General features: G+C 34.4%; 1 long non-coding RNA gene across 1 annotated transcript in view; it reads left to right on the top strand.

Annotated features, from left to right (window-relative positions):
• LOC108505176 overlaps positions 1–24,678 on the top strand; it is a 599,626-nt gene that overhangs the window by 382,372 nt on the left and 192,576 nt on the right. The window lies entirely within an intron of this gene.

The raw sequence follows: 24,678 nt of genomic DNA on the forward strand, positions 1-24,678 counted from the left end.
TAAACCCCTCCTACTGTACCATTTATTCAGACCTGATTTCAGCAGGATTACTTCTTTTGAATACGTTGAATTTAAACATTGACACTCTTAGTAAATTACTATAAAATATTTAAGCGGCAATACAGAAACATCCTAGATGATTTTGTTGCTTCAAGTAACTTGGCTGTAGAAAAGAAACCTGACAGAAGATGAGGTATCCTTTATTTAAGCCTGAAATGTCTCTGTAGTGCTTGGAAAGTTGCTTTTTATTGTTTAAAAAAATTAGATAGGGCTAATATACAATTTATGTCTCTCTCACATAGGGCTTTAAAATTGAAACATTTTTCTTGTCCAATTTTTGTATTGTTTTGCTTTGTCCCAATAACAACATGTTCAAATGCCAGTGACTCAACGACACAGCTTGAGTAAAAAGAACAGTATCTGTTAACTCCCTGATATCGAGTGAATGACTAGCAGCAAAGCCTTTAATAAATCAAGACCTGTCCTGCTGTTATGCATCAGCAAAATTAGTGCAATGTAAGTAATATTGATTCCCAAGTGGTACAATGCTACATTACAACGCTGGCTGCTAATCCTTATTTCTATTTCTTAAAGATACTGTAAAGTGTGTTTGAGTGGAAAAAATAAAGTTACTATAATCCTGCGGTTATAAAAGAAAATATGAGCACACCAGGAATTTTGCCTTTGGTTTGGTGAGTTTAGGATTTGGAAATTTAGACCGAAGACTAACCCCAGTCCCTAAAGAAATACAACTTATCTGTCCAGGAAAATAAGTCTTGTTTCACTGCACACACAAAAGGAAGATGCAATGGGTCGAAGGTATGAAATACTGGGAGTAGATCATCTGTGCTGGCTCCTGGGAGAATCTTTCATTTTTCCTTTTCCCAAATTTAAAAGCAATCTCCTAAAGCCAGTGAAATCACTTGAGGTATATCTTCAATTCATTTCAATTGTCACAGTTCCGTTCCATTCAGCACAGTTGTATTAATTTTCATCACCTCACTGCTTGAACATAAATCTTTATTACCTCAATTAATGAGTTTCATTTTTCCTTTCCTTTGATGTGTTTTGTGGGAATATACTATGCTTTCAGTCACATTTACAGGGCACTCTAAGAGACATTTGGTGTAAAACCTTCAGTACTGGAGCTATGCTGCTTTCAGGCCTACTGAGAAATTGATTCCGTACTCAATCAGCAAATGTCTTTTTGTTTTGGAGCTGTTCCTTACTACAAAGCGTTGTATCCTGATAATCTGTCAAGATCACTGGATGGTCAGAGATAAAGTTTTAATGGGAGGAAGCAAGCCAAGAAGGGAAAATGCTGTTTTCTTATATTAAAGTTGTTAAGTTGTAATCACGAGATCATAAGCAAAGTCTGGACAACACATTTAGATGTCAAAAGGAAAACTAACATTTTCCTAAATTAAGATATTTTCAGAAAGATTACTCTATGGATGTAGTGCATACAGTTGCAAGCAATATTAGCAAGACAATTCTAGGAAATTAGGAGGAAAAAAGTATATTGAACAGAAAAATGTGAGTGTTGCGTCCTCAAACCAATATTTTGTTTCAAAATACAGTAAAATAACTTAGGCCTTACTATATTTTACCCATTCTAGATATGTACTACAAAGTCCAACCATTAACCTAATCCTGACAAGTCCACCACTAAACTATATCCCTAAGCATCTTGTTTACTGATATTAGCAGGTGAAAATAGGTTCACTAATTTGCAGATTACTATTTCATGACAGCAGAGGTGTCACTAGCACAAACATGTTTTCACAGCAAATTGAAATTACAGAATTAAGCTAACATTACGTCAAAAGAAGTAGCTTGATAATATTTGCACAATTGTAGCTCATCAGATTAATCCTGGACTGCACTCAAATGCAAAGCACTTTAACAAAATAAAAAATGGTTTTTAATTCAATCTTTATAAAGTCTTTAATTTTAGCAAAGGTGATTAAAAAAAACCCAGATTTAGAATATCAGAGAATAGGATGCTGAGCTTCCTTTCAAAAAACAAACCACGTCTTTTTCTGGAGAAATAAAAATGAGAGAACTGAAATTTATTTTTGAACTGATTCTGTTCTGTCCAGTCAAATCACAAAAGTTTAGCATCTCCTTTGAAGATTTCTTGACCAATCTGACTAACACAAAACTCCATTAAAATTTGACTAACACATAATCTATGTCTTTGAAAAAACTCTAAGTTATAGAGCCTGGAAGCAGGTACATTTTTAAAATAATTTGTTTTACCATTTTAAATGGCTTAAGGTTTCAAGGCTTGTAGACACTGAGCATTTTCTAAATGTTGCTATGCTCAGCAGCTTATCTCTTATTATAATGATAAAATATGTTCCTTCTAAAAAAAAATCAATATAGATCTCTAAAAATATTAGGAGTAAAACATTCCTAGAAATGTAATATGTACTAAAAGACTTTTCAACTTTATTATTCTTTTAGTATAATCAAAGCATTTTCCAAAGTCAATTAAAAAATGTTGCATCAGTAAACACCTTCACCCATTTCTTTATTTCTGAATTGCCAGCAGGAGAGTTTAGCTGTAAGGGAGAATAATTATGTTCTTTATTTGCAAGTAAAAGGTAAAGCTGTTATTGCAATTATTATTATGCAATAATGTAGTGAAAAAAATAAATTAAAACAAATTATATATGATAACATTTTATAATGTAGGTAATCATTTAAAGATTTCTTTTTTTATTTATATCTCTATGGCATACTACTCATTCCAAGGAAATATAATAAAAATAATTTTGTATAGGTGACTTTCAGATTGATAATTTTGAAAAGTCTTGTAGTTAAAATAAACTTGAAGAATAAGAATTAGAGAAAGAAATTAAGGAAATAAACTAGAAATAGGTCTATTATCAAAAAATGGTCCTTAATTAAATAGAATTTGCTGAAATTTCTAAACCTTTCTATTTCTATTTATTTTTGCCAAAATAGTAGAAAGATGTTAGTGATATTTGTAAATAAAAATTAAATATAGAAGAGAGAATTTCAGCCCAAAATGTGCTAAAAACTGAGTAAAATACATCTAAATCCCACCTAAATATTACAGGAAGAAAAAATTACATGGATATATACTGAGGACAATTTTATAGTCTCGTAAAATGACTATGCAGCATATGACTTAAATTAGAGTGGTCAAAAAAAAGCAGGTGAAAAAAACACCAGTCCACTTCAATGCTTTTGCCTATGAATCACTTATCTTTCTCCTTGAGCATTTAAAAGTGACTAAGAAACTCAAAACCCTAGTCCTTTATTTCTGTCTAGGAAGGTCCTGAAAAACTAGCAAGGCTGTCCTTTTACTTACTTCAATGCCTGTTTATTTTAATGGCAAAAGACTATGGTTTGTTAGTCTTTTAAAGACAAATTACAAAGGCCCATGTGATATCATCAGATAACCTCATGGGGTTTTTCACATCAAATAGCATAAAACAACTAAAACAAAATATAGAGTAATCAAGCCACTTGCATTTTTGTTAAACGAAGTAAACCTCCCAAAGGGAAGATCCAACAGGCACAAACAACCCAGAATCAGAGCAGAAATGAGTAGTATTTTCTGCTGCAGGATGGGAACCTCCCTGTCTGAAAAGCAAGTGTTTTAGTGTATTAACTAACAGGGATAAGTACCTAAATACTTTGTAATGTATGTCAGGCAACTCAGATCAAGGTTTTAACATTGTGGTACTTTTCTGAAATCCACGTGTTTAGAGGCCTAGAGGCAGTTACCATTACCCTAGGACATAAGGTTTTGTAACTTCAATATAAACTACATATCTCCTACATAGCTTCCTTTTATATATATGATCTGCTGATCTCCACATAAAAATCCCAGTTAGATGACCTTTTCAAAATGATCAATTCATCAATTTCTTTATATTATCAGGAAAGATGTATGAGAAAGGTAGGAGTGAAACTAGCTCAAGAATATCTAATAAAACTTACATGTCAAGTGCAGTCAAGTGCAGTATACACATCAATGTTTCAGCTGTAAAGACATCTTTTGAGTAAAAGTCTTATGGTTCTTTCTCAGAGAGCTGATTTTGCTTTGTAGTCTTTACAACATATTCACTTTGTAAAAATAATAAAAAATTGTACATTTGGATTTGAGCATTTTCTGGTTTGGTACTTAAAGCGTTATAAGCTTGTGTACAAGATTAGTCTCAATTTTACAGTTATGATGCCTTCACCGAGTTTCTGCTAATTGTCTGACCATTTAATTTAATACATTGAAGAGATTTGATAATGTGATGGCAGTAATATGTAATTCTCTGTAGATCAAGGTTGGTACTGAAGGTAAGTTTCTGAACTAAAAAACCAAAACTATTGCCATTTAAGGTAAATACCATTTTCATTTTTTCTGTGTAATGACAAAGGTACAGATGAACAGCGATGGAATATTTTTCTTCTCTTGTATGGGATCCATAACTGAGGTAAATAAATGAGAGGTGAAGGAGGCGATGACTGCTGTCATGTCTGGGAGAGGGATGTTGCAGTCTAGTCTGGTTCTCAAGGCCAGCAGTCAACTACAAGTCTTGTCTGCAGCAGACGTTCCTATTTCCACCCCCACTGCTTTATTTCGTAATACTCAGAATGTTTTCTGACAATCCTAATGTTAGATAGGGCAAAAAATCCAAATCTGTAAAATGATACCAATGGTAATATGTCTCTGAAGTTTAGATATGAGGAGGTCAGATGAAAAATTTAAATGCTTTTATCTGGATTAAATTTTTTTTCCTGAGATACTTGTAGGTCTACACTTGGGTATTTTCCATGTTCAAAGTATTTACCATGTAAAGGGTAAATAATTAGTAATGAAAAGTAATACAGTATAGTTTGTACCTAAACAGTAGTGCTTCAAATAATTCCCTTTTCTCACTGTATTATGATAATAGCAGCAAGTAGGAAAATTAATGTAAGTGTAGAATTTTTGTCTTACTGGTGATGTTTCTGTAAAGCACCATACCATATGTTTTAATAGATCTCATAGAAGCTAGCTATGCTTATTTTAAGGTCTGTACTGTTTTGCAGATTTTTATTAGGTTTTTTTTTTTATTGTAGTGTTCTTTAAAAGAAAAAATAGGAAACACTATGAACACAATACTTAAAACCATCATCAGATAAAATTAATTTGATACAGTTACCAGTAGATAATTGTAGAGACACAAAATGTGATAATTTGCCTCTGCAAAGAGATAAACATTTTGCATTATTCAATATAAACAATATTATTTTCCTGCAGTGTAGAATTTTTCCTTCTTATTCTGTTATTGTTGATCAGATAGCCTAATAATTTTTCTGTTTTCCAGCATCACTATTTCTACATGTTTATTCAGAAATGACTTCTAAATGGATTGTTTTGCCAGTCTTGTATTACTACGGAAGACTGTTTTCAAACACTTACCTCTGTGTGTGATTTGAAACTTGATCCCAAGGAAAAAGAGAAAGGCCAGTAAACAAATATTTAAAAAAAAAGTCTGAAATAATTTTCTCTATTTTATAATCATAATGCCAGGAAGCTCAATATTTCTGCTCAAACAAAAAGGCTGGTTTACATATTTACTAAAGGCCTTATGATGTTTGCAGTCGACTTTGCAGAAGACAACATTTATAAAACCTTTACAGTGTCTGGCAGGTGCCATGCATTCTCCTGGGGATTAGTTTTATTCAGATGTTGTCTTTCATTTGAACTTCAAACAGTTGGGTTTTTTTTGTTAGAGACAGATTTTTAATAGGGTTTGGAAATTAAAACCTTTTTCATTTGTGTCATTACATACCCACCTTGAATTTACTTATGAGAGATAAATGCCAGTACAGCTAAAGACTATTGTAATTTTTAAGAGGGCAGAAAAAAAGATGAAGAGGTATAAATGTAGTTTAAGTCACTCAAAGAACTAAAAACCATCTACCATATTCTTCTTTCTTTTTATTTTACTTTTTTTTCCCTGAATAAAACAGAGACAGGTATTTTCCAGTACTTCTATTTTTCTGTATCTAGTCCCACAGAGACCATATTGTGCTAAAAATAGACAAAATATTGCCTTTAGCAAGGCTTAATCTTAGCAAGGAAAATCAAGAATTCCATTTTGTAAGTGAAAATTCAACTGATTTTGCTTCTCTTTGAAGCTGCACAAGTAGGTGAAAAATGTAGATTCCTGCTTTGTAGCTTCTAGATTTTGGAAAAATACAAGGAATTTAGGAAGAAAACCAAAATGGTGTTCAAAAAGACAGTTACTTATAAATTGTCTTCCTGTTGATGTTTTTTGTATTTAGAAAATATGTTAAATTCCACAGTATACCTTTAAGAAAGCACAAAGGAAAATTAAAATAGAAAGAAAAATCTTTGAAATCTCAGTGCTGGAATTCAGACTGCCAGAAGATACCTAGTGTTTTGGGAACCAGGATGATACATTTATTTCTTAACTGACAAACACTTTCCCCCTTTAGTTTCTGAAAGGTTTACAAGGATCTTCCTTCCATCCCCTCCAGTTTACCACAGGTCTCTTGGGGACTAAATGAAAAGGAGTCAGAAGTGTCCCACCTTTGTTTTCTTGGAACAGATAAAAATCTCCTCAGAGCTCAGCCCCTCTGAGAGCTGGATGAAAGTGTGTCCACCTGCTTGTTTGTCTTTCACTCTAGGAATCCTTAGTAAACAAAACTTCTGTCCTTTCAGCAAGGATTTTGTCTGTTTTCTGCTGAACCATAGGGCTGCATTCACTCACATAACTTTCCACACTACTAAAATTTCTAGTTAAATCCTTGTCATCTAGCAGCACATTATGACACTGTGCCTTGTGGATTCCTGTGTACTAGTCTAGCTTCAGACCTCTTCTGCTTTAGTGCCCTAAGAACACTCTTTTCATTGATTATAAGCATTGCTGCTAAAGAAACTCTGGTGTAGGGTTCCAAGAGGAAAAATAAACAGTTTGAGGTACCTGTGGATAGAGTAATAATCAATGCTCTACAGCTGGAATTAATTTGTCTGAAAGTGAAGACCTCTCCAGAAGAGGTCTTCTGTTAAAATATTAGTTTTTACCTTCATGAAGCACCAGGTGTAGAATTTTAAAAGTAAAAAGAGGAGAAATACTACCCTAAGGCAAAATAAAAAGGTACATCTTTTGAGATTTTCTTTGTCGTAAACAATTTACATCTATATTTGAGGAATAAACTGCTACTGTGCTGTATCCTACACAAATGTAGAAAACCAGTAACTCCTAACAATTTAGGTTGCTCATTATCTGAAACAGAATTTTAAGGACTAGTTCAGGTCAGCATTCTAGGGGCTGCTGAGGCATACATACAGTGCAGGTAGCTTGGTTTGCAAGCTGCACTCCACCTCGGGACTGGGAGCAAGAGACAACTGCCAACACTTTGCAAAAATGGAGCGCAAGGACCTGTAGCACTGGCCATGGGACTGGACACCCGGAGACACAGCAGGAGCTGAGGACTCAGCTGGAAGAGCAAGACCTTCATACATACACACTGAGGGTATAAAAGCTCAGGGATCCCTTTGCTCAGGGTCCCTCCCGGGAGGCAGCCAGCTAGAGATGTTACTTTGTTGTTGCACCGTGATTAAATTATTTTAACAATAAAGATGGCTGAGACTCTGCTATGGGACTAGACCCAGAGTCAAAACTGGTAAGGAAACCTGGTCTGACTGTGTAAGTGTGGTGTGTGTAGCTGCAATGTGGCCCGAGTTCTAGCTCAGGTGATCCAGCTGTGACTGCCAGAGCGGCTTCAGGATGGTCAGACGAGGAGGTTTTCTTGACATAGCAAGCCCACTTCTGCTGTTCCTTTCATACTACAAAAGCCCACACAAAATGAAGATTATTACTGTTGCTTTAGTACTTTTGTAGTCTACGGAAACATAGCAAACTTTGAAGAAATAAATACAGGAGTGATTTTTTTTTGTCTAGGAGCTCACTACAAAATACAGAAATTAGAGATGATTTAATGAAATGTGAACATTCATATCTTCCTTACAGAATTTGCTAAAGAAAATGGAAGATTTAGTTTAATTTGGCTATGTGTTCTTCTTTAACTCAGAGTTTTCCCATTTCTGATGTCGATTTAAAATATAAGTTCCTCCTAAAATATTATCTTCACTTTTGATCTATTCAACAATGGAGAGTAGTGAAAGTGACTGAGTAGAAGAGAATCCATAGTTTATTTTCTGTGCTATATAATCTTAAATTGGTGAGGGAATTCAAAGAGAATGATGATGTGTAGTATACTCTTTCTGTTCATTTTCCTACATGTAGTAATATTTGGGTTAACTACTCTTTTCGTGCATGAAACTTTTTCAGATGCATTTTAAAGGAGTAATTTTACAGAATCTGAAGGATTTCTCTTATCTATCATACCAGAAATATTTTCAAAGCATGCTGTGTAATTAAGCATGAGCTCCCCTGCCTGTGTAGCAATCCAAAATCAAACTGTGTTTTTCCAGGTGTTTTTCCAAGCCCTTTAGAATATTTACAGGTGTGCCCCATTACAACTAGAGTTTCATTGATTGGTCTGGAGTTTCTTGATTTTCATCTTATTTTATTTTTTTTTCCTTTTAATAGTAGCTCTGTTCTACAAAATCTCCTTCTTTTTAGATGTTTATGCTAAAGTAATGGTGGAGTTCAGGTGAAGAAACCTAAGATATAGCTAAATTCAGAGACAAAATAGGAAATATTTAATAAGTTTTTTGTCTGCCTAATTCAGTCTGTAAGTTAGAGAAAGTTTTCCAGATACTTTCTGCAGATTTATCTATAGTTACAGCAATTCATTAAGATGAGCTTTACACTTCCTAACATATTTTCTAGCTTAGCCTTCTGTGTTGGAGTGAAGGATCGTGCATTAAATTTATATCCAAAAAAGTAAATTTTTAGAGGCTTAAGTGAAAATGAAAAAAATCAAAGTGCAAAATGGACTCGGTTGATTATATTATTCACTCAATTAATATCTGCATTTAGTGAATATTTCTGAACCGCAATATTTTTCTTTAAAGTTGGATCAATTTCAAAGTAACATTTAAAGAAATATAAAGTAGAACAAAATATTTAATAAGTGGAAAAAAGGAAAGTATAACTTATAGCAGATTAGATTTACTTCTAAATTTTCTTTACAGCCACACATATGGAAAAGGCCTTTTGAATGACACTATTCAGCATCATTCAGTGCAAGACTCCTCCCTGCACTACTATAAGGAACATCATCACTGAGCAATAACAGATTTCATTGCATTTTTAAAATAATTCTAATTCAAAACAATCCATGATTTACTATTGAGTTTTTTTGAAACCTGTGAATAATTTAGCTAACCTATGCTTCATTTTGTATCTTTTATCACTGTATTTTTATTTCTTGCTTTGACCAGTCTTCAAGATATCCTTCTTTCCTTTTGGATACCCTTTTAGGAACATGTTTACTAATCAGGTTAAAGTTTTCATTTCAACTCTTCCAGTAAATCCTAATAAGTTACTCAGAAATTTTTTCTCTGTATGTAACCAAGGATAAGATCTATGTTGTAAGCTTCAGGCTTGCCAAACTGTGGTGGGACTTTACGTGGTGTAGAGGTTTTCCCACTTGACTATTTGTGGAGAATGAAGATGTTAGCACGGAAATCAGATAAATTTAATTTTCAGTACTTTCCAGCATTTAAAAATCTGCTATTGTTTTTCGATACTCAGTTGATGCCACTTTACCCTCTTGCCATTAATTGATGAAAGAGAATTAAAAAAAGTTTTAAAAAATCTTCTGTGAGGGAAGGCAAAAGAGCAGATAAGAAAAGCAAACATTCGTGCACAGACCATTTACTATAAGTTGTGTGAAGTTGTTTTGAATTATGCAAGACTGAATCTGTTGCAGGGTACTGAACATGAAAATTCCCTTAATGACTCAAATGCCCAAAAGCTACAACATTAGATTTCTCAGAGCAGTGAAGGAAATCTTGTGGTTGATGTAATATGCTATATTTCTTCAAACAGCCACAATAGAAGTTATGAGCAAAATGTGTGAATAACTCGGGATAAAAAGAAAAGTGTAGGATGTAACAGTACACTATAGAGCACTTTGAGCTTCATTAGATAATGATCTAATGGTAAAATACAGAAGAATTAGATGTCAGGGACAGCACAGGGAATATTTCACAAAAAAATAGATCTTTGCATTAAATGTGGGATATTAGGAATAAGGCTTATCATGATATATTAGTTTTTGTGCATGTCAATAGAAAGCACTATATTTATCTGAGCCTATGCAGTTTGGGGGAAAAAAAATGCAGATTCAACTAATATTATTTAAGAAAAAATGCACAGCTTTAGTGCTTTCACAGTATGATGCCTTGCTTTGTAAATTTGTTTCCAGGGAAATAATTTATAGATTTTATGTTTTTATGTTTACACAGTTTATACTACAAAGTTTAAGGTCTGAAAAAAAACTTTTCTCTTATTTAAATGAACAATTATTAAATTTTGTGCTTGGAGAAGACTGTCAGAGGTTACTGAAGCCTTTATTTTACACAGAAGGGTAAAAACATGAGTAAGAAAAGAGACAGAAACCTTTTTGGATGACCTAGAATGGAAAATATGGTCTGGATATAAATATTACCTTTAAAGATACATATTTGATTCTTAAATATCATGCTGATACACAATATTACCTCTACGATTGTTCTAAGATTTCTGATATCTTAATCTCATCGTGTGTAGTGTTCTGTCACTGTGTTGCTGTACCACTTTGTCCTTTTTCTTAAATTATGTGAAGGCCTTAAAAATCAGAATAATTTGTTGTCCAGGGAAATACATAATACATTAAAAGTGTTGCTGATATTTTAAAAAAATGTTGGTAGTTTGGATATCACCCAATACTAAACCATTTATAAGCTTTGTTTCCCTTAGGTTGCATAGTTTCTAAATATTTTACTTCCTGCTAGGGGAATTAATTTACAATTTGTTCCCTTAGCTTTTTATCTTGGTTTTGAAAGTAGAAATCAAACTTCTTTAGATGGTCTCTAAGGTCCCTTCCAAGACAAACCATTCTCTGAGTCTATGGTGCTCTGATGTTTTCTATTAGTTTACATTTATATAGGACAAGCTATTGTAGTGGAGAGATATCCAGTTTAAATCTAAATGTCTTGGTTTGGGCAACAGACCAAGATGGAAGTTGAGGAAGGCATGAACTTCCTCTAGACTTCCTTTACATGTGTATTTACAAAGGTTACCTTGGTTTAGATAATTTCATTTTCATTGATTTCTTTGATATGAGAAAACCCTTGCTGTTCCATTTAAAAGAAAACAATAAATAAATGCTTTTACAATTGCAATTACAAATCATAATAATTTTTAGTGGCCATAAGTTATTAGGCTATCTTGAGTACATACATCTTTTGGTCTTTTGAAGATAGAGCTTTTAGCGTAGTTTTCTTCTAGGACACCTGCTCAAAATGAATAGATAGATACTTCAGCCATTGCTGACAAAAAAGCAGACAGAAGTCCTGGTTCTGCATTAGTCACAGTTTGAAAATCTACTTCAAAGGCACTATAATACAAGAGCACTTTGTGCCAATACATGGATGTAGCCACTGACAAGCTAAGAGGAAACATAGCTCTGATCAACCTTGTCATCCTCTTTTGGAGTGTGCCACAATTTTACAACACTCCTGGAGGAAAGTTGAGGAGGGTCAATTAGCAATTTTCTTATCAAAGCAATATCTTACTTCCTGCTTGATGTTGGTCAAGAGCAATAAACTCCAAAGACCTGTTCTCCTTAGATTTTTTCTATCACTTGTGCATGTAAACATATGCAGTGGCATGGAGGCAATGTTTCAGAGTGAAAGGTACACACTTGATTACCAAAAAAAGAAGGAGGAAGTTTTCACTGAATAAAGAAATTGTTAGTTAAGAAATAAAGAATAGTAGATTTTGAAAGACAAATTAATGTTTTTACAGCTTATGCTGGCTGGAAGAGTACTAGAATTATCTCCTGTATGAGTTAGAATTAAATTATTTTTGAGAACTGTCTGAAAACTCAGTTCTGCAGGAATTTCTTCAGACTGTCCTAAGGGTAAAAGGGTGCATATGCACACCAGTATTATATGTACTGGTTTCGGAGAAATTATTTGGAAGAGAAAAAGTTATAATCATCTTTTTTCACTGACTTTAGCCTGAAGAGTATACTCACATAATTCAAAGTAATGAAGAGGGCATTTTTGGAAGCTGAAGGCTGCCAGAAGAAGTTTGGTCTTGCCCACACTGGTCCACTTTAAATTGTTCTGATGTTTATTTCTGCTTTTCATCAGCCATTATGTCTTTCGTTTCTGCTTGTGTATTAGGTGTTGGTGATGGAAAAAGAATATGCATAATCTCAGAGGTATTTACATTAATCACTGCTTTTGATGTGTTGTGCTGTGCAGCGTGTAATTAGTTTTGACATACCTTCATAAGGGACTGATATATCTTCTATTTATCCCGCAAACCAACTGATCTTACCACTTAAATTTCCCCTTCCCTACTGCAGCATTGCTGTGGTTAGCATCTTCCAGCTGAGGGGTAAAACCACAGCAAAAACCTGGTAATTCTAATTGTTATCGTGCATTGAACCACATATTTCCTAAATCACAGAGGGAGATTGGCTGCCTGGTGATGCTGTGGCTGATACACCCCAGAACATTGTTGGCCCTCCTGGCTGCCATGGCGAAATTCACCACTCTTCCCTTTTGAATTAGGATGTTACATGGTGATTCTGTATTATGAAAGAAAAGAAAAGAATGGGACTGTAATAACACAACATTTTTTAAAATTTATTCTCCCCAATGTTCCACTTTCATCTCACCGGCAGCTTCTGTGACTCAGTTGTGAAGATTCACTTGCTTATGTATCAGTATATAATGAGCCCTCTTCACAGTAGCCCTCTTTTTTTCCATTTAGTTGCATTTAATGTAAATTTTATTTTTTTAATTTAAATTTAAAAAAAAATTAAGTAATTTTGTGACGTGTTAAAAAACAAAACCATAAAAACATCACCAAACCAAAACCACAAAAAAAATCCAAACCTGCAAAAACAATTGAGTTGATACAACTGAGGCAGATACAACAACCTGGAGTGGAGGGGAGCCGAAAAAAAAGCTGTTAAAAATAAAAATGAGTCATTGCCCTTTTAGATTGGATCTATTTCCAACTTAAAAGAACATGTAGACATGGTCTTATATTACTTTGATCACAGAAACTCTTACAGAAAATGTCTCTATTTTGTCTAAGAAAGCTGTCTCAAGGAAACTAAATGAAACAAACCAAAATAATATATTTAAAATAATTGTCCATATTCTTTATGAAAGAGATGGTGGTGCTCTGTTAACTGTGTAGTATTCTACACTTCAGTGTCTCATGTTTTGATGAGTTCTTGTACCCCAACTAATACTGTGACAACTGAAGACTAGCTCTCCTGGAACTCTTATCAGAAAAAAAAAATCAAAAATATTTACCTTTGAATTTGTGTGATTCTAAGCAAGCAGTAATCACAGAAGGAAGGAGAACTTTAAAAGTCAATACTGAAATTCAAGGCAAAAAGTCTGAAGATGAGCAAGATGTGCTTACCACTTTATGATCTCCCCTTCATTATAGCCCATTTTATATAGAAATATAAACCCAATTTTATATACACCATGCACTTATAAAAGTTACTGCAAAGTATTTCTGCTTTTAGCTAGCTGGAGCCTCAAGAAATTTGACACTGACACATTTTGAGGCTTTGATTTCATTAGGATTACAGAGTTTGTTTGGTCAGAAATTCAGTAAGAGAAATACTAAAAATGAAGCATTGAAATAAACTAAGATAAAGAAATTAAAAAAAAAAAAGAGAGAACTAAAAAAGGTCCAAACAACAGAGTCAAACCTCAAGAAACAGTAAGGATTGTTTGTTTTTGTTGGGTTTTTTTTTTTTTTAATTTCCACCTGTGTAATGTCTGTTTGTAATGGATGATTTGAAAATTAACATCAGAGTTCATAATATCAGACAATATTTATTATTGGGTTTATTCCCATTTTTATGCTGAAATAAGTAGCCCTAGGAACTGCTGAAAGCTTCACTGCAGCTGATTCCTGAACAGTGATTCAACTGCCGAGCTTTCTGTGCAGACTATATCATTTATGCCTGTAAGATTCCTGAATACATGACTGTAGTTAACCTTTTAAGTATGCTTCAGCAGCGTATGTAAAACTGTCAAGGCCCATGAGGTCCTCAGCTGTAATGTGTTGCACAGCACCCAAGCACAGATCACTGTGTGTGTATTTGCCAATGATGAACAGGTCTACAGCAAGATATCTGTTACTCACAGTTCCAGACACACTTCAGGTGTAATCCAGATATCTATTTTCAGTAGTGGGATAGAAACTTAAGACTTTTAACTGAACAACAAGTCAACAAAGCTGCAATGAAGGAAACTGTGAACTTTCAGCATAGGCCTTAATCCATACCTTGTGTCCTTCCTTTCTGTTACTTAACTCTACCTTTTCCCTTAAGTCTTGCATCATCTCCCTGCTCCTTTCCTGAAGAAGCCATTCAGTTATGAATCTCAAAACACTTGTTCAAATCTTAGAAAGTCTCTGGTTCTGCCAAGATTGTGTTAAGAATAACTCTCTCAACTCTTGTGTAAGGCAGCTGTTCTGGACATTCCTCTGACAGCAGGAATGTTCCACTGTTCTGAATAGGATCATTTCTGTGAACCTGTTTACCCAATGGTTCAACAGTGTTTCTGTTAATACAGTAGATGCAGGACATTGATCATAGAGGCAGGAATAATTACCTCTGGGTAGGGACAAAAAGAAATTCCTTACATCAGTTTTGCTACAGGAGGAAATGCTGAGGTAACTATGCCTTAAGAGAGCATGTCAATGCAGTAAGTCAGTCTATTACAATCAGTTATAAGTAGCCCAGACACCAAAAGTTTAGCTCATTCAAAGTAATGACTGAACATAGTATGTTTTTTTTGGAGGCTAGTAAAAATGTCAAGCATATATGGATTAAGCACAGATGAGACGCAGCACTGTACTTGGTGTCACTCAAAGGTTCTGCCTATTTCATTGTTTAATCAGAGTCAGCATAGAAGCCTGTGGCCTCACATACTCCCTCTCTTTAGGTCTTCATTGTCTACCACCTGCTGCTTTTGTGCTTCAAAACCCTCTGAAATTTCACATCACAGAAATGCGGAATATCCTTCCTTTGTTCTATTTTTAAAAGTGTAGATCTATAATATACTACTTAATTACATACTGAGTATCTCAATCCTACCCTTTGAATAACAAATGCTTTTAGATCTTCAGTGAAAGGAAATAGAATTTATGTTGTATTTTGACCTCTGTTTCACACGTTCATATTTGCAGATCTAGCATGAGAAAGGATTTGAGATTCAGCTCTTCTGTCACAACAGGATTATAATGATGTTGCTGTACTGCCAATTCTTAACTCATGATGCTTAAAGTGCAGAATATCATCTCTCAGGTTTGTGCTGTGATGAAACAGCCAATGTTTATTTCTGATTTTGTGCATTGGTGGGCTCCAAGCTGACAAACAGAGATAAAGATACTGAAGTTCAGGAATGCCCAGATATGAAAGTTAGATTCATTGAGTATAACACTCCAAGGGAGACATCCACACAGCATAAGGCAGCTTAAGATCTCAAAGCACTGCCTAGTTCCGGCATTTCTATTTATTATCTTGTTAAATTTCACTAGATGAATAACATACCTAAATACAATAGTAACATTTCTGATATTTTACTAAGCTTGAATTTATTTCTCTTTATTAATTCATCGTACTATAAAATTTTCTATGTCTCTTTCATGTATTGTTGTGCTATATTTTCTAGGTTAAACATAGCAAAATGCCATAGGTCACATCAAGTAAGAAATCACCAAAAATGAGGTTTGGAATTTTTAGTAGGTTTCACTGAATTCGTCTTATGTGGAAACTGGATTATGACGTCTGTTCCTAGTACAGTGAAGCCATCACTTTGTCTCAGAATGTTTTTTTTAAATCATACTTAATTAATTTTCATAGCTGTCCATTCCTTATCACTATCTAACTTTTACACAAGGCTTAAAATTAATATGTCTGTATAAGATAATAATTTCATAGAAGCGCACAGACTGACAGGAGTACTGAAATTCAGAATGCATGGGATTTTTTCCACATTCTGTCTTCCTAAATCTGTAGTTTGTGACCTCCATGACCATTGAAGATCCATATGCAGGAAAAAATACCAAATCCAAACCAATAAACCCAAAACTTTTACTTCAACAAATACGCTGCTCTTGTAATTTATTTTTTCTTTTTCCTTTTAATTTTTTTCTCTCTTTTTTTTTTTTTTTTTTTTGTGTCCTGGAATATACATTCTCTTGTGTAGGAGTGTTACAGATGACAATATCAAGCAGTTTATATGTTCCCATCTCTTTCTTATAAATGAAGTGTCTGATAATCCAAAATAAATGGTTCATCATTGTAACAGTAATTGCTTCTATCCACTGCAAGGCAAACAGTCTTGTTCTCCTAAACATCCGCTAGATTTTCAGTTACTTGCAAAGCCAAAAGATTACTTAATAATTGTGCCTACTTTCTGTGCAACTCAAGGCAAATTTTGCTTCTGTACTTGATTATCTGTCTGGGGCTCTACACTCCTAGAGTGTCACCCATACCTCCTTCACCTACCATCATCGATGAAATGTATACATATACATGCAAACTCTTTTTTCAACATAAATAAGTATATATATACATAGAAATCAAAATATGACATTATATACACATAATACACATAGTCGGAAAACTAGCAATACATTTTTATGTAACAATCAGAAAAATAACTCTACATGTGTATAGGCATAATTATATGTAAGGATACATATATAATCAGCAAAAAACCAATGCATTTTGCTATACCCAGTCCAGATTTTAGTAGGTCATTCTAAACCAGTATTATGTTTTGTAGAAGTCCCATAAATAATATATTTGAACATTTTAATTTGTTTTAATATTGTATATGATATACCATTGGAACAGAGTATCCACATTAAGCTTTATAGTTACTAGGGTGGCAGTGGTGTGCAGCCTTTGGAAAAAAAATCTAGGAATTTTTTTTATTCATGCATTTTAAGACTTACCTCCCATGTAGTATGAATCTCAGACTGATTGCCTTATGGCTTAAACTATTTACATAAATATTATGCTGGGAGGTTCTTTTTTCTTTTCTAGGGATGCTTGTTGAACTCTTGCCTTTTTTAAATGCTGCAGAGTATCAAATTGCTTTTCGCTAAGCATATCAATTTCCTGTAGCTAAGTGATATATTTGCCTTTTTTTTAATTACATGGAAGCAGCTAGAGGTGGATTGAAGAAAAGGATACTGAGATCTCAAGTCATAAAAAATTCCTGTGTAAAGAAGATATTGCATCACAGAAAAAAAATGTCTTAACTGGGCTCATGGAGTTCCTTCTTGAACAATTCAATATAGATGTTATGATGGGTGGCATGGGTATAGACTGCTGCTATCCAGGACTTTCAGATAGCAGACTTTGGCCTGTTTAGGATACTGACTGACAGAGTCTCTTGGGAGGCAGTCCTGAAGGGCAAAGGAGTCCAGGAAGGCTGGACATTCTTCAAGAAGCAGTTCCTAAAGACAGAGGCCATCCTTGTGTGCCAAAAGAGGCAGCAGGAAAAACCAGCCTGGCTCAAACAGAGAGAGAGCTTTGCCTGGAACTCGAGTAGAAAAAGCAGAGTGTATGACCTTTGGAAGAAGTGGCAGGTAGCTCAGGACTACAAGGGTGTCATGAAGTTATGCAGGGAGAAAATTAGAAGCACCAAAGCCTAACTAGAACTTAATTTGGCTACTTCTGTGAAAGATAATAAAAAATGTTTCTATAAATACATTAGCAACAAAAGGAGGGCCAAGGAGATTCTCCATCTCTTATTGGATGTGGGGGGAAACACTGACAAAGAATCTGGAAAATACTGAGGTACTTAATGCCTTCTTAGTCATTTAGACACACACAAGTCAATGGGGCTGGATGGGATCCACCCAAGCACATTGAGAATGCTGGCGGAAGTGCCCATTAAGCAACTTTCAGTAATTTATTTTCTGTACAAGAAGACTGATGGTACTATAACATAATTAGTTAGGTTTCGTTTCCATCCATATAAGTAAGTTTTCATCTACGATGTACTTCATATGAATTAGGAAGCTGAGAAATAGTCCATTTCTACATGTGTCACACATCCACAATTGAGCAGAAGTGAATGGCCTTGTAAAATTATTCATGTTGGTGCTTGGTAACTAGAGATCTTCTTTGTCTCCAAATGCAAGGTTTCTGAAGCTGGTTTGCTGACAAGGCCAGTTTCCAGTACTGTTATAATTAAAGTGCTAGAAGTCTGCACTTCTTCAAATACTAATTCAGTTATTTCTGTTCAGAGAAAATATTGAGTATTCTCACAGAGAAAGGAAAGTCAACAAGACTAACAACAACCTCAGTAGCAACAACAACAATAAAAGAAGTGCTATATCTTTGAATTATTGCTGCAAACCCAAACCAACAATTATTCTGTGAATTTTGGTTATAGTTTACAGGAAAAAAAAAAACAAAACAGCCTCATATTCAAAAGAGAAATGTAGCCATGGATTTAGTCCTCTAGAGCTATTTTGGGTATTTCATTCTTAGCTGCCATGTTTTTGACAGCTGCTGAAAAGCGATACATTGATTCGTTCCCTACATTCTTCTAATATAATACCTCAAGTGGTAAGATAACTTTTTCTATCTTATTAAAATATTATTTCCAGATGCTTTGGAACAATGCAACTACTGTTCAAAGTGTGGAGAAAGAGTTGACATATAATACATAGGTTTTTTTAACTACATTTCTGTACAGTAATTTCCCCTGTACGTGTAAGACATTTCAAGGAATTTAGTGACCTTCTTATTTAGATTTGTGGTGGTGTTATTCGTTTACTATATTCCTGAAACTAAAGTATTTGAATTTCTGTGACAATAGGTGTCTAGACTAAAGGAATGACACAATTTGGGCTTCTGAATGTTGGCAATATTTTGAGTGCTGAGAATGTTAGCAATAGACACTACCCTTACACCTTCTAATGAAGTGTCTTTAAAACTGTTTTATTCCCTACAATTCTACTGAACATGGAATCAGACTTCAGAATAAGAAAACATGCCTGATAAAAACACAGATTCTAAAGTATACTTTAGTATGAGAAACTGACCACTTTATGTCCCCAATGGAAGAACGCTACCCTAGTAATCATTTGCTATGACTTTTTCCAGTCTCTGTGAAATAGTCACACCGATAAAAAACATTTGTTCTATTAACTACAGAGGAGCCAAAAGTTCGCCCATCATTTTTATTCTTAGAAAAAAAGCCTCTCTGTGGCATCTATAAGTGTTGTCACAAGTTAAATCTCCTGTACTTATTATTTTAATCCAGAAATAAAACAACAGTCTCATGAATTCATGCAATTTCCAGTTATGAATTTGATTGCTCTGGTAAATGGAGAAAAAAATAATCTTATAAAATTATTCTATTCAAATGTATAGTTAGTTGCTTCAGCAGTCAATTAAATGTCAAGTACTGAGTTCTATTTTACTACAGAGGCATTGTCCAACTGTGAACTTTCACAAACATTAGTACAAATTACCTCGTAGAAAGAAAGTGGGGAATTCGTTTGTTTGGGGTTTTTTGTCAGTGGAAAGCATAAAAATTGTCAATAACTATAAGATCTCAATGAAATGTAAACTTCTGACTGGTTAGCACTATAGCTGTATGTCATTTTCACAGACACAGAAAAATCATTTAGCAGTAAATAATAACATCGCATTTGGCTCAGTTGAACTTCTTTTTTACTTTTCTTTGTTATAAACCATTTGTGTGTTATATCATGGAATTATGGAAACACAGAATGGGTAGGACTGGAAGGGACCATAGCGGATCGTGGTCCAATCCTCCTGCTCAAGCAGGGTTGTCCTAGAGCACATGGTGCAGGATTGGATCCAGACAGTTCTGGAATATCTCCAGTGAGGGACACTCCACAGCCTCTCTGGGCAACCTGTCCCACTGCACAGTCACCCACACAATAAAGTTCTTCCTCATGTTCAGGTAGAACTTTCTGTGCATCTGCCCATTGCCTTTTGTCCTATTGCTTGGTACCACTGAGAAGATCCTGATTCTATTCCCTTGGCACCCTCCCTTCAGATACTTACAGGCATTGATGAGGTTCCCTCTCCTCTGGAGGCTGAACAGGCCAAGCTGTCTCAGCCTTTCCATGTAAGAGAGATGCTCCAAATGTCAGAGAGGTGATCGTCTTTGTTGCTCTCCACCAAATCTGCTCCAGGAGCTCCATGTCTCTTCTTGTCCTGAGGAGCCCAGAACTGGACACAGCACTCCAGATGTGACCTCATCAGGGCTGAGTAGAGGGCCAGGATCATCTCCCTTGACCTGCTGGCAATGCTCTTCCTAACACACCCAAGAATAACACTGGACTTCTTGGCTACAAGGGCACATTGCTGGCTCATGGGCAGCAAACTTGCTGAGGTGGCACTCTAGACCTTTGTCCAAGTCATTGCTGAGTAAGTTAAATAATACTGGGCCCAGTATTGAACTGTGGAGGACACCGCTAGTGACAGGCCTCCAACTAGATTTTGTGCCACTGATTCCCTTTGGAATCTGCCTGCCATTCAGCCAGTTCTTAATCCACCTCAATCCACTCATCCAGTCCACCTTCCTATGAGGATGCTGTGAGAGACAGTGTCAAAGGCCTTGTTGAAGTCGACACAGACAATATCCACTGTTCTCCCTTTTCTATTCAGATAGTTGTTCATTGTAGAAGACAATCAGGTTGGTCAAGCATGACTGACCTTAAGCGAATCCGTGATGACTACTCCTGATCACCTTTTTGTGGTAGAAGATGGATAGAGATGGGCTCAAGCATGAGGAGCTCCATCACCTCTCCAGGGACTGGGGAGAGGCTGACTGGCTGGTAGTTCCCTGAGTCCTCCTTCTTGCCCTTTCTGAAAACCAAGGTGGCATTTGTCTTCTTACAGTCCTGACTTCAGTTTTCCTAATGTTAACCCAATCCTCCTTGACCACGGGGAATTGTTCCTTCCAACTTTCTTTTACACTCTTCTTCTGGATCAGAGATTTCTGAAGGATTGTCTTGTCAGTGAAGACTGATGAAAAGAAGGCATTCAGTAACTCTACCTTCTCTGCATCTGTTACCAGGGTACCCCCTCATTTTTAATGGGCCTACATACGCTTTAGTTTTCATTTCTAAAAGGAAATGTTTTATTATTTCATCCGTTTCTCAACTTGAAGTTGTTTTTTTTCTTTCTAGTTAGAAAACAAAAATTTCCCACAGAAATAAAAATATTTCTATATACAAACAATATTTTTTCAACAATTAGAAACTGTGAATAAACAGAAAATTCCAAAAATACCCTCTCAACCTATGTCTGTTAGTTTTCCTACAATATCTCCCCTTTCCAGTGCAATATTTGCTATTTTTATTCATTTTGAAAAACGTAAACTTTAATTAGCTCAAAGCTATGTGCTTTTAATTCTTACTCTCTGAGAAGTGCATTCAATGAAGTCACCACCAATTTCGTAAAGACATATATAACTTTTATGAATGTACTATGCTGGTGCCTCTAATTTCATGATTATACACAACTCCAAAATTGAACAGTCTTTACACAACTCATAGTTATACAGTATTTGTCACATATGACATTTTGGGTTATAACAGACTGCCTTGCTCTTCTCAGTGTATAGGCATGACTGCAGGCCTAATTGAACCTTATATTAAAATTATTCTGTCTCAGTGATAGATCAGCACTTTCTGGAATAAAAGTAGCTTATTATACCTCGGTGAACAAATAATCTTCAGCCATTCTTTCTAACTGGAGAGAATATTTTACGCATGTAGCATATTCTTTACACAACTAAATAAAGCTGAATTCTTGAAGTAAAAATTGAACTGTTATGTACACTCAGCACAAAGACCTTAGTCAATGCAAAGTCACGTCAATTTACTCTGATAGAATCTATTTGAAATCATCATTTTGCCTATCTAAAGTTTATAAAGTAATAGCTCTATTATGTCATAGTTGTAATACTACCAGTATTTTCAAATTTTCAAATTCAGAACACATAAGCCAAGGCCAAACAGGGTGGAGAAGCAATAGTAGTATATTTCCTTCTTTAAAAGTTATTTAAATTTCACCTTGTGCTAGTCTTAAGTAAATTATCTGCTACATTAACCAAATATTGCTACTTTTTTCCATTTTTAAAGCCATGAAATTTGACACATACTATTTCATAAAGCACAGGCAAAGCTTTGTGTTTGTATTAATATAGATTACTTGTGTGAAATGAAAATGGAGAACATAAATCAAAAGGATAAGTTTCTTGTTCTACAGTATTTTTAAAGTTTTATTTCTATTTTTTTTTTGTTCTGTATCTAGGTTGTATCAGTTATCTTTTTACTTAACTTCTGAATTTTTGGCATGTGTTGCTCAATTTTGTATGAATTCAAACAGTACTTCTAAATGTATTTCCTTTTCTCCTCCATGACACCATGCATAAACAAGCAAAGGCATTCCCTAGGACCACTAATGAGCATGTTGTCTCCAGAAAATAATTTAAACACTTATTTTCAAAATTATTTTTTAATAAGAAAGAAAAAAAACCTGAAACCAACAAACAAATAATCCAATCACAAGACTTCTAAAATCTCTTAGGAAAAAATAGGTGGAGAAACCTTGACAAACTCCAGGATAACATTAAATTTGCTACTTGTTGCAGATCAAAATTCTGCACTATAAGAAGTACCATCTTCAGAAGGGAAAATCAGAATTCAAAAACTTTTCTAGATTTTTTGGAGGGTTTCTTTTTGTTTGGGTTTTTTTGTTGTTGTTGGAGGTGGTTTGTTTTATTTTGTTTTGCTTTGCTTTGTTTTTGTAATATATATGTGTGCAGACATAAATATGTATTCATTTATAGGCAGATTGGTTTTGTGTGTTTTAATTCTTATTTGTTCTATCTTTCATTAACTTTAATAATTGATGTGGTACACAGTTGGTATTGGGTCAGATTTCCATACAGGAATGGGCTTCATTCACATAGTAACAAATTATATACAACAATATATATTATTTTTTTGAGGAAAACTCACTTCTCTATCAAAGAATTATAATACAGTTTTACTGGGTTTTAGTCAGCCAGTGAGGCTTGAAATCCATGCTACTACATGTTTAATTTGTGCTGGCTCCCATACTTATGTGTGTGAAAGCATAATATTGACATGTCTATTTTTCCAAGCAATTATTCTGGGATGTTGAATTTGATTTGAAATGCTTGTTATAATTTAAATTATAAGGATACTACATTTCTAAATTTATTTTCTAACCATACCCAATTAATATTAGCAATGCCTTTTAAAAAAAAAAAAGAAAATTGATTAGTGTTTCGGTATTGCCTCACCTTATATCACCTGATCAGGCAAAGGGGCTTAAACTTTGAAACATAAAGTGTTAGCTCCTATAAGTAATGTAAGCTAACTGTGAGAGAAGCTAAGAATTTCTAAATACTGTGATATTTTGTAAGATTATTGTAGAAGGAAAAAAAATGGTGGGGGGATGAATTTCTCATGAAAATTTTCACAAAAATTAATTTATAAATAAATTTTCTAGGTTGTGATTGTCTGTATCTTTAGAGAGAAAATAATTGCCCATAGGATGATGTACAGATAGAGATTATTGGCATTCCTGATTTTATAGTAGTGCTCTGCAAATTGAGATTTATTTTTTGAATACATTGCTGTGATTTTTAAATAAAACAGAGAGAATTTAGTCTGGAAATATTCCAGATTACTTTGATGAGGTATGTACCATTGTTCTGAGTTTCAGTTTTTTCACTTTTACAAAGAGGCTTTGGATTTTTTTTTTAAATTAAATTCAAGTTAATATTGTATATTATTTAAAGATTAATCTAAAAAAATACTACAGGTTCACCACTAGGAGTAAAAGCTAGTCACCAAATAAATTCTTTTATTATGAATTTCTTTGGAAGTATTCTCAAGCTCATTTTTTCTGCCTATTTTTTCCTATATTTACAATGTGTGTTTTATTATAAATAACTATGAAAAATGATCCCTACATGGAAACTATGATTTAGTGTTGATCAGCTCCATTAATCAGACAGTTCAAAATAATCTAAATGGTTTTCTACTGTGCTGGGTGCCTGAATATGTTCACATAGAGATTCCAAGTTCCAGATCAAGGAAAAGACAAAAATGGTCAAGGAGTAGAACCTCCATTCTAGATGGTATTAAACTGTAACATTTTGAAGTAAGAAAGGAAAAGTTTGGTGATTTTGTTTTGTCTGACAAATTATTGGAATTAGGACCTTTGCAAGTGAAAAACCTTTATGGAAGTTGTCCTGTTCCACTTAAAGGCTGGTGGATTGACTGATGAAAATATATGGGGGAAAAGGGAAAGAGTCTTTCTAAAGGCTTCTTCTCATTTAGTCTTTCCTTCCCTTCCCTTTTTTCATTTTGTATGTGTCCTCTACTTGAAAACCTCAGATCAGAATATAAGCAATCATTTGAT

Source organism: Lepidothrix coronata, unplaced genomic scaffold (genome assembly GCF_001604755.1).
Source record: "Lepidothrix coronata isolate B3197 unplaced genomic scaffold, Lepidothrix_coronata-1.0 Scaffold185, whole genome shotgun sequence".
Lineage (NCBI taxonomy): Eukaryota > Metazoa > Chordata > Aves > Passeriformes > Pipridae > Lepidothrix > Lepidothrix coronata.